This window comes from Narcine bancroftii, chromosome 6 (assembly GCF_036971445.1).
Source record: "Narcine bancroftii isolate sNarBan1 chromosome 6, sNarBan1.hap1, whole genome shotgun sequence".
NCBI classification, from domain to species: Eukaryota; Metazoa; Chordata; class Chondrichthyes; order Torpediniformes; family Narcinidae; genus Narcine; species Narcine bancroftii.
In genome coordinates this window covers 28,707,211-28,718,607 of record NC_091474.1, presented here as the reverse complement: position 1 = coordinate 28,718,607, position 11,397 = coordinate 28,707,211, and positions in this window count along the sequence as shown.

Sequence of the window (11,397 nt, the reverse complement as noted above, 5' to 3'; positions counted from 1 at the left end):
AGAGACTCTGCGACAGCGCTGCTCGATGATGAGCGAAATTGTTAGCACCAGTCAGGATCGAGCCAAAGAATGGGAGGATAAGCATGTTCAAACAATTTGCCGTAATATTAAACTCCGGCAACAGCTCTGTGCGAATAAGGAAAAGCAAGGGGTAGAACCTGATCCACACCGTATTCGTGCCATGATAAGGAATGGCAATGATCCTGATGTAATTGATGATTGGGACGGGAATATCTGGTATGATGATAATGGTAATAATGCAGATACCCCCCGGCATGTGCCTGGCATACTCCCCTCTCCCTCCGCTGTTCAAGCCCGCCCCGTAAGGCAGCGGACTGTCCAAGCAGATGAAGGCGAGAGGGGGGATGATGTAAGTGTAGAAACTGAAGGGACCGGTGCTCCGATCTCCCAAGCGGACCCAGGGGAAGGCTCCCAAACCCCTGCTTATGCTAGGTGGGCTCCCCCCTCAACGGGATGGTCTCAGCAGCCTCCCATGTGCCAGAGTGGTAACAGGGGTCGGGAGCAGTCAACAACAATACGTGACTTTACTATAAAAGAGCTGGCCGCCATTGGAGATCGTTTTAGGCAAAAGACAGGAGAAACTTTGGCGGCCTGGCTTCTGCGGGTTTGGGAGCAAGGGGGAGGTAGCATATATCTGACCCCTGAGGAATTGTTGGGGTTAGGATCATTAACTACTGATATTCGAGTCACTGCTGAATTACGTGGCAGAAGGAGAGATGTAGACTATTTACTTGCTACTCTAGGAGAAGCCCTGTTACGGGTGTATCCGTCACCAGTAGATTGGGATCTGCATTTGCAGAACCATTGGGGCACACCAGAGGAGGGTATAGCAGTGATTCGCCAACAGGCCGTGGCCTCTGCTTTGTATGCGGGGCGCCTGAGGCTGTGGATGCATGGGGGGAGCCCTGATGAAGAATTATTCACAGCTGGAATGCATACCCGATTGGTTCGTTCAGCCCAACCTACTATACGGGGACTGGTCCTGTCTGTAACTAGTCCGCTAATTGGGCACCTCGTATCTGAGGCGGTGCACGCCCTATCTGGACTCCAAGAACTGGAGTTGGGAGGTAAAATCCACTCACGTACAACCCAGGTTAAAGCAGACAGACAGGATGAAAGGAGAGGGGCTGCTGTTAATAATGGACTGACCAGAAAAGAGCTTTTTCTAACTTTGTTAAAGTTAGGTGTACCTAAAAGTGATATTGATGGGAAACCTACTGCAGTCTTGTATGCCCTTTATAAGAGGAAGGCAGGGGAACATCATCCCCAGATGCTGGGTCCTCCCGGCCCAGCTGTGCCTTCTGCTCCCACTGCTGCTTCTATCGAGTCAGCTTCTCCTGCCCCAGTTACCCGTGATGAGGTACAACAATGGGTTAAACAGGCTCTTAAGGATAACAATAGCATGTGGTCCTGGAAACCCCCGAACCCTTCTGAAGCCTGAAGGTGTGGGCAGGATTCCCGTGTCTATTCCATCGAGACACGGCGCACACACGGGGATCCGCGGCCCTACATACCATTAACAATTCACTGGGGTGGGGGTAATGATCGCCAATACTTGGCTTTGGTTGACACCGGTGCAGAGCACTCGGTGATTCCTGGTAACCCCGACCTCTGGAACGGACCCACATTTCGAATAGAAGGAATGGGAGGGGCAATCACCCTGGCAAAGGAAATAAAAGTCCGTGCCACGGTGGGTGATGGCCCTTCCCCCATATGGTTACATGCGTTGGTAGCTGCCACTGACGAGTGTATTCTGGGTATTAATATGTTGGCCGGTACAGCCCTTAATACTAGCCAAGGGGGGTTTGCATTCGGAATTCGGACTATTACAAAAAGATTAGTGGTGGGTCAGGCCAAGTGGGATCCCGTGGTGGTGCCACCCCCCTCAAAACCTGTATGCATTCCGCAATATCGCCTCCCTGGAGGGCAGGAGGAGATTACCGCCACCATTGATGCTTTGAAAGAAGAAGGGGTAGTGAGGCCTGCAACGTCGCCCTTCAATAGCCCTGTTTGGCCGGTCCAGAAGCTGGATGGCTCCTGGAGAATGACAGTTGATTATCGTTTTTTGAACAAACATGCCCCACCACTTGCTTCAGCAGTTCCGGACATTGTCACTCTTATTGAAAACATTGCTACTGGGAACTCAGGAACATGGTATGCTGTCATTGATCTCGCTAAGGCCTTCTTCAGTATTCTTATAGCTGAGGACTCACAGGATCAGTTCGCCTTTACCTGGAAGGGGCGCCAGTATACCTTCACCCACCTTCCAGTATCGCCTTCCCTCTCAATTCACCATTATATTGATGATGTGGCCTCCTGGAGCCTCTGGCAGAAACAAGAGGGTCGCCGAGTCCCACTAGGATTCTGGTCACGTACCATGCCTGAGGCTGCCACTCGTTATTCTGTTTTTGAACAACAGTTACTAGCCTGTTACTGGGCCCTGCTAGAGACTGAAAGAATGACAGGTGATGCAGATGTTCAATTGCGACCTGCACTTCCTATAATGAATTGGGTCCTGGCTAATGATGCTAATCTAAAGATCCGGCGGGCTCAGCAGTCTTCTATTGTTAAATGGAAGTGGTATATTCAGAGTCGTGCGACCAGAGGGCCTGAAGGGGTGGGCCGCATACACGAACAGGTGGCTTACCATCCTAGGTCAGGAACTCAGTTATCGGAGGAGGGGGATGGTGGCTCCAGTCAGTATGCTGAGTTGAAGGCAGTCACTTTACCACTAGATCCCCATGATCACCCTCTTCGCCTGTTTACTGATTCCTGGGCTTTGGCTAATGGACTTGTGGTATGGATGCCTGATTTGCAAAAGAACAACTGGATGATACATGACCGCCCAGTATGGGGCAAAGAGTTGTGGCAGCTGTTGTGGGATGCTTCCCACCATCGTGAGATAACCGTTTATCACGTTGATGCCCATACCAATATGGCGACTAACATGGCTCAACATAATGCAGTAGCAGATCAGCTTGCCACTATCAGCTGTGCTGATACCGTCCCCCTGGCTCGATGGGCACATGAACAGAGTGGTCATTTGGGGGAGAAGGGATCAGCTATGTGGTCCCGTACACATGCTTTATCCATCCATAAGGATGATGTCCGCATGGTCATATGTACATGCCCAGAATGTCAGCTTGTGAAGTTCCATACCGTTCCACCTGGTCCGCATGGCCGAATAAAACGGGGTGCTCACTCAGCTGCGGTCTGGCAAATTGATTACATAGGCCCCATGCTAGACTGCATGGGTAAATATTACGTCCTAGTAATGGTTGACACCTTTTCGGGCCTGGTTTTTACTTTTCCCACCAAGACGGCTGACCAAGCTAGCACTATCCAAGGACAAAACCATTTGATTTATCGTTATGATGTTCCAGAGGAGATTCACTCTGATAATGGCTCGCACTTCTCCGGGAAAGCAATCTGTGATTGGGCAAATGACAACGGTATTTTATGGGTCCACCATATTCCTTATTACCCGCAGGCTGCCGGGTCAGTTGAACAAATGAACGGCTTACTGAAGGAACAAATTCATTTGTTAACATCACTGGGGACCCAGAAGGGATGGTGCCATGTGCTGCAGCAGGCAGTCGACAATTTGAATCATCGCCCTTTAAAAGGAGGTACACCTTTCCACCGACTTCTTCACGCTCCTGAATTACAGCCTATTCCAGAGGAATAACAGTCATTGCCCCCCATCCCCGAACTAGAGAATGTTGGACAAAAAGTATGGGTGGCACCACCAGGTAGTGGCCCTCCTGTAAAAGGGGAAATAGTGACACCTGCCCAGGGTAACACTCGGTGGGTAGCTATTGAGGGACAGGATGATTTAGTCTGTTTAAACACTGAACGCTTATGGTATCGTGAGTGACATGTGTCAGGCTTCTTTGTTCCAGGTTCTCCATTTTACACTCCTGGTGATCTGGCTTAACAGCTGCTTTGATGCCAGCAATTGGATTTGTAATGTCGAGGACGTTCCAAGGGAGTTCCCAGTGGGAAACACGGTCCGATGCATTACACCAAGGAAGTCCTCGGTCACCAGCCTCAAGTGCAGCTTATATAAATATGTTATTGTTCAGCATGTTTCAAAATCTGTTCGTGAGCTCCAGTATCTGGGTATTGTGGCCAACAAGGATAATTTGAGCCTTGGTTGGAATCCTTTCTCATGGCTAACTGCTACATTTGGGGGAGTGGGCCACAATATCCTCCGTTGGTTGCTCGCGTCATTGCTTATCTTTGTAATTGTTTTGATTTCTCTTTTTTCGCTCCCTCTGTACTCAAATACTGGTTAGGCCTCGCAAATGACAGATTGTGACCAAGGGGTGGAATGTAATGGAGGATTAAAACCATGTACTCAGATGCTTTTTGCTTATGTGGAACTGACGACACTGGGTCCACATGCAGGTCACCTTACTTTCAGAACTAGCAGATGTAATTAAACTCAGCCATGGGGACTTATCTGAAGATACACTTTGAAATGGAATTCCACCGTGAGGCCCAGGGAAAGCAGTTGTCAAATACGACACTCTGAAATTGACGTATTGGTCACAACCTGTCTTGCTCAAGAAGTTTTAATGAGTCCTTGTATCTACGAGATAAACCAGGATATCATAGCATCCTGCTCCATAATAATTAATCTTCTAAATTGTAGAATAGTATGCTCAGCTTTGATTTTGACTGACAAATGTTAGAGGGAGTGGGTGCATGATTAATTGTTTTTGGGGTATAAAAGTCTGTGGTCCTGCTGCTGAAGTTTAGACTCTCCGAGGGGTGGGAACACCCCTTGTCAAGAAGGAAGAACAGCCAGAGTCCGAGCAACGTCCCGGTCGGGGGAGGTGGAGAAGCTGCTACCAGCGCCCTGACAACCTACTACAAGTGTGCAGTTGTTGCCTCGCTTCGGCAGTTGGGACCAGTCCAAGCGTTGATAAGTATAGTTGGGAAGGGCTTGCATATTGTAGTGTGAAATCAGCTTTTGAATTAGTAATAAACATTTGTATAAACTGAACTGCTCTCGGTGTGTGTGTCTATTTTCTTTCGGTAGCTAAAACACTGTGACCAATCTAAAATGAACAAAATGAGAGGTATAAGTTTACCCAAGACATCTACCGGGACCATTGCCTGAAGAGGGCGCACAAAATCAGTGAACCGGTAAGGACTCGAAAGGCCAACATGGCCTGTTTCCGCTCCATAAATGGTTATATGGTTATATGGTTGTTTCCCTTCCTGAGATTGTATGTGACCTTTTCAAGAGGGATGCACCTATTCATCTCTGAAGACCACCTATCCACGAGCAGATGGGAGTCAGACTTCCATGTTACTACTATACACTTCCTGACCACACATAAGACAATTTTTGTGAATTTAATTTGAGAATTAGTTAGTGATCTACCAACAATGGTAAAGATCCCCAGAAGATAAAGCTCTGGGTCTACTGGGAAGGTGACTTTACTGGGAAGGTGACTCCCATGATCTTGGTTCGGGTGTCACAGAGGTCGTATCAGAGGGGCCTCACCTTGGTACAAAATCAGGTAAAATGTAAAGGAACCAACCTCTACACCACACCTAAAACAAATCTCTGATAATTCAGGTTTATACTGGAGTAATTTCTGAGGGGTGAGGTACAGTTGATGGAGAAAATTATAATGGACCAATCTATACCTGGCATTGATAGCAGCCAACAAATCTGACCAGAGTTGTTTGTCAATTGTTATGTCTCAGTCTGACTCCCATCTCACCCTAGATTCATGCAAACCTGGCTTCGGGCTCTCACTCATCAATAAAAAATACATTCTAGAAATAAACTTACATACATTTCCTTCATGGTGTAGTTCCTCCTTTTTAGTGAGTCCTGGTAGAGTCATTTCAAGGCCCAAATTGGCCATAAGGAAGGATCGTAACTGAAGGTAACAAAAAAAGATATTATTGGACATTTTTCTTCCTTCTATCTAACACTCCCCCCCCCTCCTTCCCAGAAGTCATTCCCACCTCCTGTCTCCCCACCTCTCAGTTTCCATTTCCATAGGGATACAGGGTGTTCAGTCTGAGACAGGAATTCAGTGGGAACTCTCCATAAAGGGTGACATAGGTGGAAAGGAAGATGTAACAGTGAGGAGCTCATCATAATGCTGGAGGAACTCAGCGGGTCGGGCAGCATGTGTGGAAGGCAATCGATGTTTGTGGGCGAAACTCTTCATCAGAGAGCCAGCATGTGCAAGATGCATTGAACTGCCCTCCACTGTGGTGAACAAGCAGACGCAGTTAAATGAAGTGAAAGACAAAAGTCTGCAGACACTGTGATTGTAGTCAAAACAGAAATGCTGAAGGAACTCAGCAGGAGGAGGAGGTAAAGATATATAACCAACATTTCGAGCCTGAGATCATCTTCAAAGAAACGTCGGTTATGTATCTTAATCTCCTATGGACGCTGCCAGATCTGCTGAGTTCCTCCAGCAATTCTGTGCTTTAGACACAGTTAAACATCTATTAAAATTAAATTATTTCACAGCAAAAGTGCAATTTGCATAATCTAACTTCAGTCACCACCCGGTGGTGACCTGTTGATGTGGTACCTTGCTTCCCAGTCGAGAGATCTGGGATTACGGTGATTATTCAGGTTCCCATGGGAGCATAGCTAAGCAACACCCCTCCCCCCCTCCACCACAACCCATTCCTTCAGTGTTGCCTCCTATCCTGCCCCATGCACCGTGCAAGGAACCTCTGTTTCCTGCTGACTCAGCGTGACCTCTTGATGACAGTGAGAGCTCATACAAAGTTGCTGAGGAAATGGTTGATGGTTCACTGGAGCACAAAGTGAATACAGATGAGTGAAAAAAACAATAAGAAAACAGACAGAACCATGAGTCATGTAATGAGTGATCTGACTTTGCTGTATGGAAGGTAATTTTCCAACCATGAATCACTCCACTTATTCCGTTTTGAATCTCTCAGCCAGAAGCTGGGATGGAAGACAGCAGTCCACCGACAAAGAAATGATCCAAGACCCCACCAGTGCATTTTGGAAGAAATTTTTATTTGCTCCTGAGACTTGGATGTTTTTGACCAGGCCAATATTTAATCCCCAGCAGCTGTTGCCCGTGAAGAGGGCAAATGCAGTGCTGGCTCCCATTTCAAGAGGAATAGAATATGAGAGCAGGGATGAGATGCTGAGGCTTGGTAAGGTATTGGTAGGACCATATCAAACTCTTTCCTCACTCCTTCAACCTTGCCTGTAGGACCCCATCCCTTCATCTTCTGAGGGTGACCATCCTATTCTGGTTCTGTGGGGTCTGTGCTGGAGGTTCATTTATCATTCGATTGTGCAAGTACAACCTGATGAAATAACGTTCTCCAGTCTTCAGTGCCACACATTGCAAATGCACATACAGTCATAACACACATACAGACCAACGATGCATATGCACAGAACTTATATACAAATGTTAAAATAAATAAATATTATTGTTTAATAAACAATAGAGTCATGGAGAGTTTATATGAGCAGCTCATCAGTCGTTCAGCAGTCTCACTGCCCGTGGGAAGAAGCTGTTCTCAGCCTGGTGGTGCTGGCTCTGATGCTCCTGTATCTCCTTCCAAACAGGAGCAGCTGGAAGATGCTGTGTGTGGGGTGGAATAGTTCTTAATGGTCATCTTCAGATGATCCCTGTAAATCAGTTCGATGGGGTAGGGGTGGGGGAGGGAGAAGAGAGATGTTGGAAGTGCAGGTTCCACCACAGGGGAGGCAGGAGGGGGTTGACAGGGCAGGAGGAGGTTGGTTGTTTGAGGTGGTGAACTCCATCCTGATGAAGGCTTGCTGGGATAGTCCTTCCCACTGTGGTGTGCAGTGTAGGGGGAGCTGAACATACTTTGTCCAACAGAAGGCAGTGGTGAATTTCATCACCATACCTCCCTTGTGTTAATGAGATGGAAGTTCATTGCCCAATACTTTAATACAGTATAAATGCCTGGTATCCGGCATCTATGAGGATTAGTAGATGCCAGATAAATGAATATGCCGATTGTTTGAGAGGGCATGTTGCACGATTGGCAAACTAACCGCTGGGGGCGCCAATTATAAACCTTTGTATTTTTTACCTATTTATTTTTGGTGATTTCTTTTGCTGGTTGCTTGAATTCTGGATAACAGGAATTTTACTGTATTTTGGATTGGTTAGCTTGCACATTTACAATATACAGAGATTGTACCTTGGGAGAGGCAGTGGGTGTAATGAGGGAGGTGGTGACACTCTGTCAGGGTCAGAGGGTTGTGTCTGAGGGAGGTGAACTAATTCCTGGGGAAGATCTCTTCAAACAGTGACAATGAATTTAAGAACATTGCCTGAGGACAGAAGCAGCGATCACAGGGGTGGTTTGGAATAATCCGTGATGGGCAGTGGGTGTGAGAGGTGCAGATTATTGGAACAATGAGTTCAACTCTGAGCGTATACTATTGCAATTTTCAGGTTTGCAGCTCATTTCCGTTAAGTTTGAAAAGAAAGCTGCTTCCATTATTTAAGTTTTTAATTTTTTATAAATGTGAAATGCCAACAGTATAGAAAGTGGATCACAGACTCATAGAAGGCTGAGGTGAGTGAAACATGAAAGAAGATGGCTTCGTGAGCATCTTTGCTCTGTCTGCTGCAATAGCATGGATAACTCCCTGTGGTCACCCATTTCAATTTCCCGCCCCATTCCCTTGCCACCATGACTGTCCATGGCCTCATGCACTGCCAAACTGAGACCACCCGTAAACTGGAGGAACAACACCTCATCTCCCGTCCAGGTATCCTCCAATTGGATGGCATTAACATGGACTTCTCTAGTTTCTGTTAGACTACCCCTATCTTTCCCTATGTCTCCTTTCCTCCCTCTCTGTTTCTTCCCCTTTCTCGGTCTCCTTTCACAGATCCAAAAACAACTCCACCTCCCCATCAAGTCTCACCTTTCCTCTCTCCTGTCCTCATCATATCCAATAAACACCTTTTGTCTGATGGTCTGTACTCCTCTCCCTGCCCATTCTTCCCTTCTCCCCAGCCTTTTAAAGAAATGCCTGCCTGCTTTTAACTCACACCTTAAGGAAGGGCTCAGGCCTGAAATGTTGGGTATGTATCTTTACCTCCTATAGATGCTGCGAGTCCTAATGAGTTCCTCCAGCATTTCTGTGTTTTTATCATAGAAGGCTGAGTTTGACAACGTAGTTCAAAAACATTTTTGTCTCATTTTAATATTCATCTTTACTGAGACCAATTGTATTCAAGTATGAGAGTTTGAATTCCTCAGCTGTTGTGATGGGATTGGAACTAGTCACTAGATCAATGGCCAGTGGATTAGTGGATGGGTCAGGTTTAAGTTATATCTGACCTGATCCCACTCCAACCCAATCCAAATCCATGATTCAAGAGGCATTTAGACAGATGTATGGATGAACACACAGGAGACTGTAGATGGTGGAATCTGTAACAACAAACTACCTACTGGAGAAACTCAGCGGGGCCAGCAGCATCAGTGGGAGAAAATGAATGGTCGATGTTTTGGCCTGGAACCCTTCATTATGAGTGAGAGCGCAGAGGAGAGATAGCAATAGGACACGGGATGGGAGGGGTTGGATGGGGGCCAGTGGGGAAATTGAAGAACCAGGAGGGGGTTAAGGATGATGGACAGAGGTAATTGGTTTGCAGGTGCAAGTGGTTTTCAACTTTTTTCTTTCCACCCACATACCACCTTAAGTAATCCCTATGCCATCGGTGCTCTGTGATAAGTAAGGGATTGCATAAGGTGGTATGTATAACCATATAACCATATAACCATTTACGGAGCAGAAACAGGCCACGTCGGCCTTTCAAGTCTGCACCAGTTCACTAGAACAACTCCACTAGTTGTAGCCCCGATACCTCTTTCCTGATGGTAGCTGCGAGAATAGAGTGTGCGCTGGGTGGTGTGGTGACGATGGCTGCTGTATTTCATCTATACAAATAAATAGTTTCATGAATATGTAAGTCTCAGATAGTCGGTATGAGCAGTTCCTTTGGTCGTTCACCACTCCCACTACCCGTGGGAAGAAGCTGTTCCCCAGCCTGGTGGTGCTGAACAGGAAGGTTGAGAATGCTTCAGACCCAATTGTTAGTGAAATATTTTGCTTGAGAAAAATTGTCATTGGTCCCATGGCACATAATGAGTCAATTAGGTATGATTAAAATGGTGGTTTTCAAACTTTTTCTTTCCACTCACTTACCACCTTAAGCAACCCCTTACTAACTACAGAGCATCTATGGCATAGGGATTACTTAAACTGAGTGGAAAGAAAAAGTTTGAAAACCAATGTGCAGCTAGACGAAGGGCAGCAGGGTTACCGTAGCAGATAGCACAATGCTGTTACAGCGCCAGTGATTTGGATCAGGGTTTGAATCCCGCACTGTCTGTAAGGAGTTTGTATGTTCTCCCCTGTCTGCGTGGGTTTTCCTCGGAGGTTCCAGTTTCCTCCCACCATTCAAAACGTACCGGGGTTGTATGCCAGTTGGGTGTAATTGGGCAGCACAGACCTGTGGGCCGAAATGGCCTGTTACCGTGCTGTATGTCTAAATTAAATTAAATTAAATGGGTCAGGTGAAGGGAGTTTAGTCACACAGGGTTTGTAAGGGGAGAGGGCGATGAGTGGAGTCAAAGTGTGCCCAGTGCTGGAACCTGATGAGAAGGGAAGGTGATGATAGTGGTGTGAGGGAGAGTGGGTGGGCCCGGATGGACCTGGTGGGGAGCAGGGAAGAATCCTGCAGGAGGAATGTGAGTGGAAGAGGATGGACCCAGAGAGGGCGATGAGAATGGGAGGGGGAGGCTAGGTGGAAAAAGGAACATCAATGCGGCAGGAGGAAAGGGGAAGGGGACGAATGGAAGTAATTGGGGATTCATTGCTGAAAGCAGAGAGTTCTCGGTTTCCTACATTAGGCTATAGACTGCCCAGGGGGAAGCTGAGGTGGTGTTCCTCGAGTTGACATTGGGGTTCACTGGCAGTGGGGAAGGCCAAGGACAGACTGGTCAGGGTGAGAACAGGGAGGGGAGTTGGAATGACAGCAACCAGGAGCTCAGGATGTCCACAGTGGACAGAGCAGAGATGTTTTGAGAAAAGTTCCCTGAGAATGTGTTTGATCTCACTGATGTAGAGGAGGCCATGTCAGGAGCCCCGAGGGCAGTTGGGGAGGTTGGAGAGTTGCAGGTGAATCTCTGCCTCATGGGGTTGGGACTGCTTGAGTGGATGGTCATGGATATACATGGATAAAAGATTTTAGAAAAATGGGGACAAATGTAGTCAAGTGTAGCCCAGAATATCGCAGCCAGCATGGAGGAGATGGGCCAAAGGACCTGTTTGTGCTGTATGTCTCT